General features: G+C 45.2%; 2 pseudogenes; both read right to left on the reverse strand.

Annotated features, from left to right (window-relative positions):
- Positions 1-4,953: 4,953 nt before the first annotated feature.
- Positions 4,954-7,836, reverse strand: LOC110552639 (carcinoembryonic antigen-related cell adhesion molecule 15-like; annotated as a pseudogene).
- Positions 7,837-16,371: 8,535 nt separating this feature from the next.
- LOC110552640 (large ribosomal subunit protein eL36-like) lies at positions 16,372-16,702 on the reverse strand (annotated as a pseudogene).
- Between the last annotated feature and the right edge of the window lie 635 nt (positions 16,703-17,337).

Raw genomic sequence — 17,337 nt, forward strand, 5'->3', positions numbered from 1 at the left:
CAGTCCACTCCCGGCTCAGGTCCACAGCAGCTTTGTGGTGTATCCATAACGTCACACCTTGAATTTCTGTGCTATGTCAGCTAAGTCTTTCAAGAACCTGGCAGCATTAGCGCACACACTTTTAATCCCAGCACTTGGGAGGCAGAGGCAGGTGGATCTCTGTGAGTTCAAGACCAGCCTCGTCTTGTTGGGGTTCTTTGTGTGAAGGTGTGTCCTGTATATTCAGCTGTTGATTGCTGTACGGGCAGAGAGGTGAATACTTTCATATCCTGGTATTGTTATTTTTATAGCCCATCACTGGCCTATGTTTTGTAAACGTTCATCCTTCTCACTCACCTGTTGGCTAAAACAAAGATCTGGTGGCCGATGGCTGGGCAGGAAAGGAAAGCCAGAATTTCCATACAGAGAGAGGGTGTCTGGGAGAAGCAAGCAGATGAGAGACTGGCCAGTGGGACCCAGAGGTGGATACCCGTGAACGGGAGAGAGAGTTAAAGGACTGGCCACGTGGTGAGTCATGGGCTAGAATAGTCAGGCCAAGTCAGGCTAGCAAATTGAGCATCTGCCCAGCTAAGGCCTAAGCTTAATAATAAAAGTTAACAAAAGTCTCATGTCTTATTTATACCACTGGCAGGTTTGAGAAAGTCATATTATTATGGTCTACAGAGCAAGTTCCAGGACAGCCAGCTATACGCAGAGGAACCCTGTTTTGAAAAGCTCCCCCCCCAAACAAAACCAACCAAAACAAACAACCCCCCCCCAAAAAAAACCCAACGACAACAACAACAAAAAACATTGAAGGCAGGTGTGTCCGTACTCTCAGAACTCCCATGAGTCCCTTGGGAGCAGCGGAGGTAGGTGGCCAAGCGTTATCTCAAAAAGAGAGTAACCATGTTCACAGACTATACAGTACAGCCTAAACAGTGCAGGTGGCAGAAATTCTGGTCAAGGAAGGTCTGTTTTTGGGTAACATTTAGCAGTGCCATTTTTGCAGTCTTACTTTCACAATCACGCCTAAGGATCGGGGGTGGTAGCGGGTGCACGCATTCTGAGTCAGTTTCCTGTGCAGGTAGGAAAGGCCCAGCCTGAGGACGTGCACATTACAAGCAGGAAGTGTTGGTGTCCTCTGCTGGGTGCAGTGTCAGTTAAGACCACTTCTAGATGCTTAAACGGGTCGGATCCCCATTTTTGTGTCAGCGTACGGCTTTGGGTCCCTGCTTGGGATCACTCTGAACACACTGCAGATACTCTTTGCTAGCTTGTTGGGTAGGTGTTGGCAACCCCGGGACCACCAAATAGATTTGCAGCGACTCTTTGTGGTTGTTATTTGTTTTCAAGACAGCCCTGGCTGTCCTGGAATTCCAACTCTTTTTATAGATCAGGCTGGCCTCCCAAAGTGCCAGGTGTACCTAGACCTTAGTACAACTGGTTTCATGATGGAAGCACCATTCAGGCTGTAAAGCTCAGCATGCAGACAGCACCACTTGCCAAAACTGAAACAAAGACCTAAGCTGTTAACTTCCATAGTTCCGGGAAAGTCTCCAAATGTGCTAGCCTTGTTTCTTAGCTTCTGTAGTTCTGCTTCTCGCTCACTGTTCTTGTGTTCTTGTTACTTGAAGTACATCAACTCAGAGCATAGTTTTTGTGCTAACATGCTCACCCTGAGAAAGGCTCGGCATTATGCTGGGATCCCAAACACCTAGTGTGGTCACTGGCTGGCCAATGAAGATCTACTGGCGTAAGGTCACCTGTGAGCAGTCTTCTCTGGTGAGTCTCCCACAACACTGAGCTCAAAGGCCTATGCCACCACAACTGACTTCTTTAAACAGTTCTTGTAGTGCAGTTTTCCCCAGAGGAGTTGCTTTGTGAGCTTGCCAGGCTAGACTGGAAATAATCTTTGGAATTATTATTTTCCTATCTGCAGTATTCAGCCAGCCTTCCTGATTTTTTTTAAAAAAACATTTATTTATGTATTATGTATTCAGTGTTCTGTCGGCATGTACACCTGTGCACCAGAAGAGGGCACCAAATCTCATGATTAAAGGAACTCAATGGCAGGCTCTTTGACCTCCCCACCCCCCAAGGGAGGAGCAGTCCTGCTAGGCCACCGAGGAGGACTTTGCAGCCAGTCCTGAAGATACCTGATTAAACAGGGCCAGACAAAGGGGAGGAGGTCCTCCCCAATCTGGACTTGGAAAGGGGCAGGGAAAAGCTGAGGGAGGGAGGGTGGGATTGGGAGGGAATAAGGGAGCAGGATACAGCTGGGATACAGAGTTAATAAAATGTAACTAATAATAATAAAGACTAAAAAAAGAAAAAAAGAGATTTATTTATTTCTTTTATGTATATGAATGCTGTATCTGCATGCATATGTGCATGCCAGAAGAGCCTGGCAGTGTACCACTTCCATAGCGAGGGAGCCTTGACAGCTCCTGGGAGCTGGAGGATTTGGACTCTGCTTTTAACTTCTTTGTTCCCTGAAGCATTCTCATTTCTTGATATATTGTTTTGAATCTTTTGACGCCAGGGGCTATTCTCCTATTGTAGGCTTCAGCTCTTACCATATCTGAATTGGGGAGCAGCTAATAATGGTTACGAGGAGACAATCTCTTCTACATTTTTTCTTCACGTCATGGAGGGGATCTCCTGCTACCTGAGATGGGTACACTGATTCTATAGGAGTTGCAGGGACTTGCAAATGAATTTAAGACTAAGTCTCCTGAGGCAAGCAAGGACAACATAGCTGCCATCTTCTTGGATGAGGGAAGGACCTGACAATTTCCTTAGCAGACACGTTGGAATGGTCTAGTCCCTGTTCCAATGGCTAGTAGACACACTGGAATGCATCCTGGCAGAATCTGCTGGAGCTGGCCTGAGGTCCAAGCTGGTGAGCATTGCATAGAGCAGCTGCCTTATGCAATTAGGTGGTTTTGCAACTGCCTTAGCAAATAGGCTTCCTACTAACTGTCCAAGTTGATGTCCAGTGTAACCATGCACGGACAAACATGTGTCTCAAGTTTTTTTCCGATATAGCATCTTTGGAGCCTGTAAGAGTAGCTCTGTAATGAACCTGGTCACCTAAAGGTCATGCTGTTGGTAGACTTTCTTTGTTTTAACTTTGGTTAAGTGTACTGAGAGAAACTGGATATGGAGAACTGGATGCTTGGGTCAAATGGATTAATCTTACAGTGTATGCACTTGAAAGTGACTTATCTACTTGCATGGAAGGACATCCTGAAGCTTAATAGTATCCTCTTCCCTTGGATGGCTCACAGAGCCCACTAGAGTAAACGCATGCTAGCCTTGTTACAGGGTGAGGAAGCACGGGGAGATGACTTGCCTGTGCAGGCTGGCACATTGGAACCTCCTCATCAGCAAGGCTGGTGGATTGCTCCTCATGTCTCACATGGCAGGGTGATGGGTGCTCACCGTCCTCCTCCTTGAGGCATTTTGGAGGCTGTAACTGTGTCTTGGGTATCCCACGCAACCGGGGGAAATGGCACTCTGCACTCATGGTGTCCTGACCCGACCATAGGATGGTGCTGGTCAGCTTTACTCAGGCCACCACCCGTGTGGTTTGGGCCCCTCACATTGATTCAGGTGCCCACACTCTTCACCCCAGCCTTTGGCTCTCCTCCTCCTAGCAAAGCTAGTCCCAAGGCTGAAAGGATATACCCGACTCCTTACATAGGTGCACTGACGTTATAGGAGTCGCAGGGAGTTGGAAATGAATTTAAGACTAAAAATCAAATAGACAGGAGCTAGAGAGATGGCTCAGCAGTTAAGATCACTGGCTTCTTTTCTTCTTTTTCAGAGGGCCGGGGTTCAATTCCCAGCACCCACGTGGCAGCTCACACCTGTCAGTAACTCCAGTTCCAGGGCTTCTGACACCCGCACACAGATAATACATGCAGGCAAAACACCAGTGAACATAAAATAAAAATTATAAAATAATCAGATAGACGAACTATCATGCAGTAGTTGACAGTAGACAAGGTAAGATAAGCAACAAAGATCAGATGTACCAGGGATGCCCTTTAATGAATATCTAGCCAGCGGGACGCCCCCAGCTGAGTGGCTTGAGAGAACAGAATCACACTTCATATGATGCTAACAAAAAAAGAGAAGCACCACCTACACAGAGACAGAAGTAGAAATGACAGTTATCAGGGGCTATAGGAAATGGAATACGCTTAGTAATGGTTTGGAAATTGACAGTGGTGATGTTTATCCAGTAATATAAAGATGCTTTATGCCGATGACCTGTACACTTCAAAATGGCTAAAATAGGAAAGCATTTTAATATATACATGCTCATATACATGCATGCATACATATATACATATGTATATTTAGCACACACTAAAATACTGTTAACGGTAAAAAAAAAAAAAAGAATTGTGTCCAAAGTCACACTATAAATGCCAGTCTCAATATAGAAACAGTCCAGTAAGGCCTTTATGCCACGGATTTTACATCTGTGAATAGAACAAATTGTAAATCAAAACTCTCCAGAAACAAATCATGTCCTCAGTGAAACATGAGCAGTCCCTTCTCCTGTCACTCTTTCTCATTTGAAACGGACAACTGGTGTCTAGACAGTAATTGGTGTTAGGCATCAGAAATGACTTCCGGATGCGAGAGGATGTGTTTGCTTCTATGCAAACACTGCACCATTTTTAACAGGGGACTCAGAACATCCAGAAATTTGAGCGTTACTGAAATCAGTTCCCTATGGACTCAGAACCTTAAGAATAGCCCCTTTGCAGCTTTGCTTACTATATTGGTATCTTTTTTTGAGACTGGGTCTCTCTTTGTAACCCTAGCTGGTTCATACTGACATTACAGGTCAATGTCACCATACTGGCTGTCTCCGACCATTTTCCTCCTTAGAACCTTTCTTCATTTTTTTTTTTTTTTAATATCATTGACAAAGAAGGTCCCCCACACTCCCACTGTGGTGCACAAAGAGAGGAGAGGTCACTTACTGCTCACAGACGTTTGGACCGGGAGACTCATTTTAGAACTGTACCCACAGGAAACCTCAGACAGATACTTCCCAGCACCCTCCTGTCTGGCTGGATTTATGCTGAGTTTGCTGTTTTTTTCTGGGAAAATGTCATCCTGTCATTGAAATACTGGCTCTGGTGACTGAAGAGCCAGCGGATGGGGAGTCCAGGGTCTTCTGAGAGGCAGGTGAAGGTCACAGAACCATCTTCTGTTACTATGGTGTTGTCTGCTTGGAGGGTGGGCTGTGCAACAAGTTCTATGAAGGAACAGAGGAGGGGACAGAATGATGGTGACTCATGCTCAGATCCCAACCAGCCCTCTCTGGTCCACAGACACCTAGTAAGGCCTCCAGGGTGGAGAAGTTGGGTCTGAGGCTGTAGACAGATTTGTACCACTGTGGGTCTGCTACCCACGATCTGTGTGTCCCTGTGTCCCTGAGTCAGCCACTGTGTTTCCTGTGTCCCTGTTTCCATATAACAGAGCACTTGATTGGGCAGTGCTGGTGTACTCCTTTTACCCAAGCACTGGGGAGGCAGAGGCAGGGGGGATCTCTGTGAGTCCAGCCTGGTCCACAGAGCAGGTTCTAGGATAGCCAGAGCTACACAGAGAAACATAGTGTTGAAAAAACCAAAACCAAAACCATAAAATGATGATGATGATAATAAAAGCACATGATAGATGATCACTGCTATCTCTGTAGGTTGACCCTAAATATAAACAAGGACCTGCTCTTCAGAGATGGGAGCTGCTCAAAATGTCAGCTCTACCTACAGGGGAGAATTGGCTAGACTGGGACCCTGAGAACGAGCAGTTGCCAGGAGGACCTGTGTCCTGGTGAGCCCCTGAGAGCAGCTGGCTCACAGCATGGGCGCCTGTGCAGCTGTGCGCTCCGTGCTGAGACTCAGGAGAAGGACGCGCTTCTCCAGACGCTCTGCTGCCCTCTAGACAGCGCACTGACTGCTTCCACCTGATATGAGACAAACAGCCAATAGAGCCTTGTTCCCTGTCATTTCTCACAGGAAGGAAAGCCCTGGAGGGAAAGTCTGCAGGGTCCTTTGGACTAGATGCTGGCACAAAGACATGGAGTCGGGGCTTTCCTGTGGTCACCTTATTATGAAGACTCCATGGTTTCCTGTCAGACCCTGCCAGAATCCCAAGAGTCTTTCTCAGGGACATGTTCATGATGAACCCGCAACACTCAGACTGAATTACCTAGCTTGTGCCCTTCTCGCTGGGGGTGGAGTCAGATAAAGGACCCTGACCTACTGTGCTTTTTCCTTCCCGGTGTCTGTCCTGCACTAAATGCTCAGACTCCGGTGAGGAGACACATGCGGAAGGAGATGGGCATGGAGAGTCGACGTAGGATCGCCCTAAATGTGTAATGGAATGTTTTCCCCTCCCCCACGTTCTCTCCCCCCCTGCCCCGGGGCTCAGAGGTCATGCAATCACTTACCGTGTACTTCCCAATGCACTTGTGTTAATTCGCTTTCCATTTCTGGGTTAAATGTTCGTAAGGTGTAGACTCCACCGTCAGCCTGGGTGACGCCTCTGGTCAGCAGGGATCCACTGCAGAACACAGTTTCCTGAGCTGTGTTGGGGCATCTGGGAAAGCTGTATTAGTGGGCGTTAAGTACCGTGTAGCTCTTTGGGGGATCTTCCTGTTTGTACTAGTAAAATGCCTGGGCGTTCAAAGGCATTTTATGCACAAACAGAATGGAGTTTCCATCTTCAGCAACCACGGGTGGCACCAGTGAGCTCGGCAGTGGCTGGTGTGGTCCAGTAGGTTAAGAGGGAGGCTAGGGAGAGAGAGAGAAAGAGAGAGAGAGAGAGAGAGAGAGAGAGAGAGAGAGAGAGAGAGAGAGAGAGAGAGAGAGGGAGAGAGAGGCCATCAACCTTGGGACCTTAGTGTGCGGTAGAAAGATGAACCCCAAGTCCTGAGCAGGTGTGTTCATCTCCCAGGTGTGGGGTGAGGGTGTGTCTCTCACTTGGTTTGGGGAGCCCCCTCACCTACATTCCCCAGTCCCCTGATTGAGGGTATCTTCCCTAACTGCTTCCTCTAGAGACCCTGGGTCAACACTACCTAATGTTGTTCTGTGTTTGCAGACAACCCCTGGCTGTATCTTCTAGAAGCTTCCACTATTCTGTATTTCAGGCAGCGAGGACTGCAGCTTTGTGAAGGCAGGGGCTAGGGAAGGGGCTTTGAGGCCATGTGCTCGGGAAAGGCTCAGACTTCTTCTGTGGAAGAATGAATGAACGTGCAGGGCTGGGGGTGTCCAGGGGGTTTACTCAGGATTTTGTAAGGCTGATGACAGTGTTTAATATCTCAGTTTGACTTAAGTTATTTTTTCATAACTTATTTGAGGCATGTGCTCCTCCTTGTAAATTCCAAGCACACCCCACAGGTCAGCCTCAAGACCTTCACCCCATTCCAGAGCCAAACACAAGAGCCTGGACCTGACCCAGGACATTTGCATCCTCTGTGGACCATCTCCTGGCAAATCCGTGGGGTGTGGTAGAAGTCACCCATTACCATGGTGACTTTTGTCAGGACCCCAACAGTCAGGGCTCAGCAATGTTCCCTGTGGGCAATGGTGACTCACTTTACATAAAAAATGACCTGGCTTTTCCTCCACTCTTAACACTCCTTGTTTCCTGAGAGCACCCAGCTGAGCAGCCTCTGTCCCTCCTCTTCCTCTCCCTCAGGAGGAAGCAGAAAGAGGGTCTCCCCCAGGGTCCCTTCCTGTCACAGCGCCTTCCCCACACCACTCCGGGACCAGTCTCACCTGTGAGCAGAAGCCCTCTGCAGAGAAGCAGAGAAGGAGGTTCCATGGTGTCTGTTCCCCACTGTGCTGTCCTGATGTTGGCCCTGCTGGTCCTTCCCTCTTATTTCAACTGTCCTTAGCCCCAGGGGCATCTCCCAGAGTTCCATGGGCTCTGGGAAGTGTCTCTGCTCAAGGCCATGCTGGGTCAACTCCTCTTCTTGCTGTGGATTGTCCCTTCCCTGCTTTCTCCCCCCCACCTGTCTCAAGCATCCATCCTTTAAGATTTATTTTTTTAATGCATTCAAAATTCTTACTTTATAAATAATGGTTGAAGGCCCCCACATATTAAGAAATGCCATGATTGGACGTGATCTTTCTCTACCCTCCTCTCTGACCCTATTTCAATCCCGCCATTTTGGTTGTCCTGGGTCTGCATAGTCTGGGAGCATAGAGTCTGCCGCTTGGCCTACTTCTGAAGTTCTGGAGTGACTGCCACATCTCTCCGAAGCTTTTGCACGTGGTCACGATCACTTCGGTCAGAAAGTGAGCCATCTGGGCCCCTTGGGATGCTCTCCTATTCCAAACCTGCTGTTCTCACCACCTGTGACACAGGAGAGGGAAAACATCCCAGCATTCCAACACACTCTACAAAATTACTGTGGTTTTATTTAGTTATTTATTTGTTTATTTACAGCCTGTGCATCTCTCTGATTGACACCCAGACCTAAAGCTCCACCTGGTCCCTAGGGCTCTGGTTGGGTGACCTCTGGCTGTGCAGGCCCCCGTTGTCACACTGGGAAATCTTGGCAGAGATTAAGGGGGCAGCCTCCACTTCCTCCTGTGTGATAGTTATTCAGCTGCACCTTCATTTGTCCTGGAGCAGCTGATGGGCAGATGTGAGGGATGGAATATGGCTGCCTCAAAGAAGCCTGCTCCCTGGTTTTGGCTTTTGCAGCTACCATTCATCTTAAGTGAATAAAATTGAGGACGTGACCACTCCAAGGTATTGTTGAGATTTTATTGTAGATATGAGGGAGAGCTCAGCCAGAAGTATCTGGAAGAGTCCAGAGCAGCAAGAGAGAGAGAGAGAGAGAGAGAGAGAAAGAGAGAGAGAGAGAGAGAGAGAGAGAGAGAGAGAGTAGACTAGATATGACCCCAGTAGACTGAACCTGGCCATGGAGGAGAGAGAGAGAGGAAAGGAGAGGGGATAAGGCCAAGGGAGCCAAATGCTACACCCACTCCAGCGTCATCAGTGTAGCATATCAATAGATTGTGCTGCTAGACGGGAGATACGTTTTCTTTGGGAATACACTCCCTGGAGGTCACTGGCAATATGTGTTTCCCCTGACCATCTAAGCCAAAAAGACGTATTCTGAGATTTCTACGCTTTCTGGGTTGTGGGGTTGGATTAATGAGCCTTTTGATCTTTCTCTATGATTCTTGGAACAGCACAATTAACTATTCAAGGAAACATATCTTTGATAGATTATTAAAAGCTTTAACAAGAATAGAATGGAAGAAAAATAATCTTAAGAGAAATAATGAATCAGATTCAGTATCAGAAAGCATTACAATAATAAAAAAAGAAATAGTGGGCTCCTCTTTAGGGAAAGAGAGCATGGGAAAGTACAGTGTGTTCCCCTTGGTGTCTTATCTCTAAGGAGGATCGTAAATTTTTAGCAAGACATATGGGAGGATGGTTAACAAAGGTGTATTTAGATTTTGACGCAGAGAAAGTTTTTGGCAGGTATCTGACTTAGCTCCTGACTTTCCTCTTCATTGGTTAGCAATAATGAAACTGCAGTTTGGGGTTTCTTTTCCTTTGTCTGCTTTGATCAAAAGTTCTCAGGCTAAGATTTCTTGTGAGCACTGCCCTATGTTAAAATATAAACTTTGTATCCTTGGTAAAAGTCTGAATGTTCTGGGAAGTATGCCAACTTTAAGGTATTTTCTCATGTAATCATTATAAAATTATTAGCTTGACTTCAGTAAAATTGCAGCAGATTCAAAGCACTCCTCGGTGTGGCCTCTGTCTGTCAATCCGCCTAACCTGTGTCTTCCTGAGTATCCAAAAACCCTGATTCTCCCACGATTGTGGGACCCAGCTGGGTCAGTCTGTGGCAGCCAAGAGGACAAAGAGTGGCCAAAATGTCTTGTTTAAGTAGGAATCAGAAGCTGGGGAAGGGAAGTCAAGCTCATGGACTGGAGAGGTTTAGGGTAGGGGGTGGGCTGAGAAGGGCTGAGAGGAACCAGTCCCTGGCTCCTTGGCCTTTGGTATGTTCCAAAGGCACCACAACTAGCTATTTGTTCTAGGTTTCTTTGGGACCTAACATTAAGCACTGGAAAGAGTTGCAGAGGCTGGAATGACCTGCCCAAAGCTACTTTCACTTCCCACCCTCATAAAACAAATAAACAAATACTCCCAGAACCTACTGAGACTGTCTATTGTATCTGATCTATAATAAGGACATTGATGGTGACTTTGAGTCCTGGCCCTGCCTTTAGGCCATGTTGTAACTTACTAAGAGACAAGAAAGAGTCTGTGTAGCCAGGGGTCTGTAGGAGCCTAGAGGGGGACATTTGACTCAGCCTTATGGACATCTGAAGGTAGAATCTGAAAGGGCAGCAGTTCATGGGTAGACAAGAATTTTCTATTTGGGCTACCATGAGATTTTAATCTCAAATATCACTTTGGTTTGCCATTGAGTTAATTATTCATTCACATGAATTAATTTGCACTTACTTTTTATTGTTGGTTGAGCCTAGAAAGTTTGGAAGTCATTATATATTCCTATTACACTGGTCCTCAACACAAGAATCCTCCTGCTTCAGCTTCTTAAGTGCAGAGACTATATGCATGCAAAACTAAGAGTACAGGTCAGCCAGTGGTTGTCCATGCCTTTAATCACAGCACTTGGGAGGCAGAGGCAGGTGGATTTTGTGAGACCAAACCCAGCCTTGTCTACCGAGCCAGTTCTAGGACAGCCAAGGCTAGAGAAAGACACTCTGTCTCAAAAAACAAACAAACAAACAAACAAACAAACAAACAACCCAAAAAGTAAAAAAAAAAAAACCCACAAAAAAAACCAACTATGTGTATTTGAATATCAAAGATGCTACTTACTAGCTGTGTAAGCCTTGACTTATAAAACCTCTAAGGTCACTTGTTATGGGGTCTTAGATCCAACATAACTCAAACACTATATCAGCACAGATGACAAATATTTATTGTCACTACTGATCAATGAGGACCACAGAACAGCCTCAGGAGCTGAACTGCAACCTTGAGCCAGAATATCACAGAAGATTTAAGCTTGCAAAACACAAACATCTGTGACAAGTTATTGTTACATTTTTCTCACCGAGCAGGATAGGAGTTGGTTTCTGTTCCTGGGAGCATGAACTTGTTTAACTTTGCCAGCAAGACGGAGAAGTTGTTCTTGAGATGTCTGTAATCAGACAACTGTCTCCTTACAACAGAAGCTGTTCATTTATTGAGAAGTTCCTAGCTCTTCTAGGGCCTGGAACCTTGAACTTAGTTTCCCCTTATGATTGAATGGAGCCTAAAACCAAAATGGCAGTATTTAGAAAAATTTTCTTGTTGGGGGATTGTTGCAAGGTTTCTCCTCCTAACCCCAAGCTCCTGGAAAAAAGACTTAAGAGACTCAAAATATATTTACAAGTAGGCCATGTAGCTAGGCTTCTACTCTGACTAGTTCATGACTTAAAATAACTGATTACCTCTGCTCAGGTACCATGGGTCTGTTCCTCCTCACATCTTCCTGGATAAATCTCTCTATGCTTGACTCTATCCCAGAATCCTTTCTTCCTGTCGGATGTCCCACCTTCTATTCTACCTATCCTAAAGGCCACAGGTTTTTTTACTTGACAGGGGATGCATTCATATAATACACAAGATGTTCTCTTGTCAGGGGATGGTATTGTGCACTGTGTATTCAGATGCTGGTTTCTGTGTACCGAGATCTGGTTGTAGTCCTGATGTGTGGGCCCCATGGACCATGCCTCCAGGGGAATCGGCATGGGACTAGCTAGATGGAGCATGTTCAAACACCAAAAATCTCAAATTTGAGATTTAAAATATCCTGAGAATGAAAGGTATGGGACAAAGTTCTCTCCTGTTTCTGTTCCTGCCTCCGGGGCAACGATGCAACCCCAGGTGGTTACAGGTGGTCAGACATATGAGCTTGTTACCTGTTATCTTTACCCATGTAAATAGAGCATTGCCAGCATCCTAAGTCTTAGTCAATGAGACACATCATCCTCAAAGCCCCTACCCACTGCCCAAGGTTTATAAGTCCCTGTTTTTCATGAAATAAAACTGTGAGCATCATCTACTTCATTGAAGAACATATGAGAGTGGCTGTTTATTCAGAGCTGTAACACAGGCTCCCCTTCTCCATGAAGAATTCATCATTAGACTCCCAGATCCTACTTCTGGGCAGGCAGTCACTGCAGAACCACCATGGTCACAACTAGAGTTTGCCTGGCAGCTATGAGTTTCTGCTGTTGGTCTCTTCCAAGCTGCAGGAGTAAGCTGCTAGCTGTTCCTGAAGCAGCTGCCCAAGTCGTCCAAGTCAGGCTGGACTCTCATTGCCATCTGACCTGGTCTGGGAGCCATGAGCTCCCTGCTAGCACCTGGCCTGGTATTGGCAGCCCAGCTAAAAGAGTGGTAGCACTTATTGCAGAGAAAAATCTCCTTTTCCTGCACCCCTGACTGGACCAGGTATCTTGTGACATGGACTTTATTCAGTGCCCACCCAGGACCCTGTGTTTCATCCTTTTCTTCCCAGTGACTGGCCACACTCTTCCAGCAGAGAAGTGCACATTTCAGGTGTCATCCGGATGGCCCTTCTGGGGGATGCAGAACCACAGACATGGGCGTTGTAATTTCTATGATGAATCTTCTGTCTCAATGTTGTGTAAAAATTGTTCTTCATCATCTCTGATTGGTTAATAAAGAAGGTGATCAGCCTATAGCTGGGCAGAGAGGACAGAAGGCAGGAGTTCTGATCCCAGTCAGGGGTCTCAGGTAGGGACCAGAGAAGAAGAGGGAGAGAGGAAGAAGAGCTCATCACGAGGAGTTTGCCATGAGGTCAAAAATGAAGCAGAAGCTGCTAAGGCAAGACTAATGTGGTAAGTAACATGGGGCATGTGGCTGGGAAGTAGCCAGGCTAGAATAGGGGTTAGAATAATAGATCAATACCTTCCCCCTATGGTGCTTTAAATCTTATTAATAAATGTAATAAGTCTCCATGTCATTATTTAGGAGCTAGAATGGGAATAGAAAAACAATTACTAATATTTTTTTAAAGTTTCTTTTGCATGTTCCCAGCATTCCCCTGTCTTTGTGCCTTATTCAAATCCTTGATCAGGGTTTCTCTGTGCAGCCTTGGATGTCCTGGACTTGATTTGTAGATCAGGCTGGCCTCAAACTCACAGAGATCTGCCTGCCTCTGCCTTTTAGACTGCTGGGATTACAGCAACACTGTGCCTGGCTGTGAGTTAATTCTTGAATGAATAAATTTAAATAAAGCTTTGAGAATGCAAGGTCCTGTAAGGATTGGAGGAAAAGGAGGGCCAGTGATTCTGTTAACACAGTGAGCAAGTGGTTAGCCAAGGGGACCAATCAAAGAGATTCTGGAACTAGCTATTGGCCTGTTTCCCTTGTTCTTCTCTATACAATAGGTTTTGTTTTATTCTTCTTAAAGCATTTTGGACTTTTCCTGAATGAATGGCATAAAAACAAGTTTTCCCCAAAGGGAATTTATTTGTGACTTAACATTTCAGCCTAAGGGGGCAGGGACAATGGACTCTTTCTGTAATTATTACCAGGTGAAGTTGGGGCATCAGTTGCCAGGACCCAGGAAGGCTGAAATGCTGGTCAAAGGCTGGGCCATTGGGCATTTTTAGAAGCATCTGATTAGCTGATCCAGCTGAAGAGACAGGGAGCAATCACATTGGATGGACCGGTTTATATCAGCTTTTAGCAAGTTCAGAGCTAGCAGTTTGTAGTCCAAAGGTGCTCCCTGGGTGGAGTCTGTCAGACAAGTAGAAATCTGCTGAGACAGATAGACTAGGGGCAGAAGTTTAAAATTCCTAGTAGTTAGGGAAGGAGAGGAATCCCAAGACCAGGGGAAACTCTCATTCTTAGAAGCAAACAGGTGCAGAAACTTAGGCTGTATTTAGCTGGAGTCCATTTGACTTGTAGATGATGGATTCAAGACTTGTAGCATTTTTAAAATTCTCTGAAGCTTATATGAATTTTTAGCTTACAAAAGAAGTTAAAAGTTTAGACATATCCATATTGTAGAAAAAGCACTTAACAGGTGTCTGTAAAACAACAGGAATATATTCATGCCTTTGAGTTCTTGCCAAAAAAAAAAGGTGTGATTTTTTTTTTTTTTTTTTACATTAGAAAGCAAGGAATACAGATTGGAAAGAGATATGCCAGCCCAATGAAAATTATCTTTAAGTTATATCTAGGAGAAAACCAAAGAAAATTCAGAATCCTGAGCTTGTGAGTGAGAAGTAAACAGTCAGTGTTCCACCAGCTTATCAGAATTCCATTGACTGCTGTGCCCAGATTGTAAGACCCCCGAGACCACCAGGAACGCGAGACCGATGCAAGCACAAGAGAATCGTTTTATTTACAAGCTCAAGCTTGGGTCACAATCCCTCCCGACATAGCAGGTTGGGAGAGTGACAGCCAGCTCCAAGGGAACAGGGTTTTTAAAGGGAAAAGCCATAAGCTGGGGCTTCCAAGCGTTAGTGTTGCGTGATTGGACAAAAGGTAAAGGAATGAAATGCATTTTGACCTAGCTGGTTATCAGCACCTGGCCAAAGCACAGAAAAGAACAGCTTGCCAAGAGGAGCACTGCGACCTTTCTTAACTGTCCTTATCTTTATTGGTTTGCCTCAGTTGCTATATCTTATTGCAACTGTCAAGGATATTCTGCTCTTTTTTTTTTTTTTTTCAGAACTCAAGGGTGGAAACCAAGGTACTCCAGGGATAAGCTAATGCCCGGACCGTCCCAGTCAGGCTCCCTGCGTCTGCGGCAAAATCAGAGGTTTGGATGTCAGGAAGGCACAGTTTCAGGCGAATGACAGTCAGAGACCACGCCGAGATGGTTTTGACCCTGCTGTAACTTTACTAAAATCAGGCTAATAATTTTATAGTAATTACATAAGGAAACACCGTAAAGTTGGCATATTTCCCAGAACACTTAGATCTTTACCAAGAATACAAAGTTTATATTTTAACATAGGGCAGTGCCCACAAGAAATCTTGGCCTGAGAACTTTTTGATCAAAGCAAATAAAAGAAATGAAACCTCAAACTCAGTTTCATTATTGCTAACCAATGAAGAGGAAAGTCGGGAGCTAAGTCAGATGCCTGCCAAAATCTTTCTCTGAGTCAAAATCTAAATACACCTTTGTTAACCATCCTCCCACATGTCCTGTTAAAGATTTACAATCTTCCTTAGAAACAAGATGCAAAGGGGGGCAAGCTCGAGCCAGCTGTACTTCTCATGCTATTTTTTCCTAAGAAGGAGCCCATTATTTTTTCACTATTCTTATAATGCTTTTAATACTACATCTAATTCATTACTTCTCTTAAAACTACTTTTCTTCCGCCCTATTCTTGTTAAAGCTCTTGGTTATCTATCAAAAATATATTTCCTTGAATAGTTAATTGTGTTGTTTCAGGAATCATAGAAAAAGATAAAAAAAAAAAAACTCATTAATCCAGCCCCATAACTGTGACCGAAAAAGCACAGAGACCCTAGACTGCATCTTTTTGACTTAGGTGGTCGGGGAGACCTGCTATTGACCTCCAGGGAGCGAATTTCCGAAGAAAGCGTGTATCCCTCCCTGTAGCACAATCTATTGATATGCTACACTGGCGACGCTGGAGTGGGTGTAGCAAGCTAACCTTGGATGGAGTCTGAGAATCAACAGGCTTACTTATGCTAACCTAACCCTTTCATGACCGATGCTAAAGTTATGAATTTCTAAAATCTTAGTATAACAACAGTGTGTGTGTGTGGGAAAGAAATATAAAACATTTTTCATTTTTATATGTAGGAGCTACTTTTTAACTTTATTTTATTTGGGTTATCTTAATGCCTCTACCTCCATTCCAGCACCCTAACCCTAGCTGGAGAGAAAGAAGGTTAGAAGAGACAGGGGACAGGGGATGTAGACTTCTTTAGAGTTAGTTCTGGCTGGTTAGGGTCATTGAGTCCTTTGGGAAAATACAATCTCAGTCCCAGGACATCTAGCAGTCGAACAACAGCAAACAGCAAATGCAGCAGGACGAACAAGCAGCCTTCTTTCTCCTCCATGTGTCTCCTCAAAGCCTCTTTCCTCTCTCTGGGCTCTGGTAGTTATACCCTCTCAGAGTCCCCAGAATTAAACTAACTGTGGCTGGCAAAGACCACGTCCTCTTCCAGCCACAGGAGGCTGCCATCAGCTGTGGATAAACTAAGGTAGTCCCATTTCCCATACTTGGGACTAAAATAAAAACCTGTTTACTTACGTAACTTAAGTTTCTTTTTCTTTTTCTTTATGCAGCACAACGTTTATTGGGGAGGGGCATCAGTCTTCTTGGCTGCTGCCTTCCTCAGAGCTGCCAGCACATAGCTCAGCTCCTCCGACTTCCTCTTGGCTCAGGTGTGTGTGCCCATCCTCTTGTTGATGAACTTGAGCATGCTTGTCCTTAGCCACCTTGAGCAGCTCCATGGAGCACTCGTGCTCATGGGCACAAAGCCGTACACCTCCTTGACCATGTCCCCCACGAACTTGGTGTGCTTGGAGGCGCCCATGGGGCCAGCTGTGCCTTGTCTTGCTGACATTCTTTGTCACCTTGTGGCCCTTGTTGAGGCCAATGGCCATAAGGTAGCGTAGGAACATGGCTGCTGCTTTCCCAATGGCGGCCAAGACTGAGTTTTTAAAGAAACCAAAACTTCCATTACATTTATATATCTTAAATCTTCTTATATCTCTATAACTTGAGTTTATACATCCTAAATCATTTTCTTAGACCCTCAGAACTTATGTAAGCTTTCAGATCCTCAGACCTTTACACATTTTAGAACATTTTCTTTTTTTAAAAGCAGTTTTTAAAACCAACTTATTTTTATTTTGTGTGCATTTGTGTTTTGACTGGATGTATGTCTGTGTGAGGGTGTTGGGTCCCCTAGAACATGAGTTACAGACAGTTGTGAATTGCCTCGTGGGTGTTGGGAATTGAACTCTGGTCCTCTGGAAGAGCTGTCAGTGCTCTTAACCACCGAGCCATCTCTCCAGCCCGGGAATATCTTCTTAGACTTTTAGAACTTGTGTATATTTTTAAACCTTTTTCTTTCCACCTAATCATTTATTTATTTATTACTGAGAGCAGTCATTTAAGTTCTTTTAAATAAAGGAACAGTAAAAAGTTACATCTGAAACTCGTTTGCATTTTAGTATGAAGCCTGTTAGCAAGGCAAACCTGTCTGCCTTTCTTTAACCAGAGACCTGGTTGATGCGGAAAAAGCACAGCTTGA

Source organism: Meriones unguiculatus, chromosome 1 (assembly GCF_030254825.1).
Source record: "Meriones unguiculatus strain TT.TT164.6M chromosome 1, Bangor_MerUng_6.1, whole genome shotgun sequence".
Classification (NCBI taxonomy): Eukaryota; Metazoa; Chordata; class Mammalia; order Rodentia; family Muridae; genus Meriones; species Meriones unguiculatus.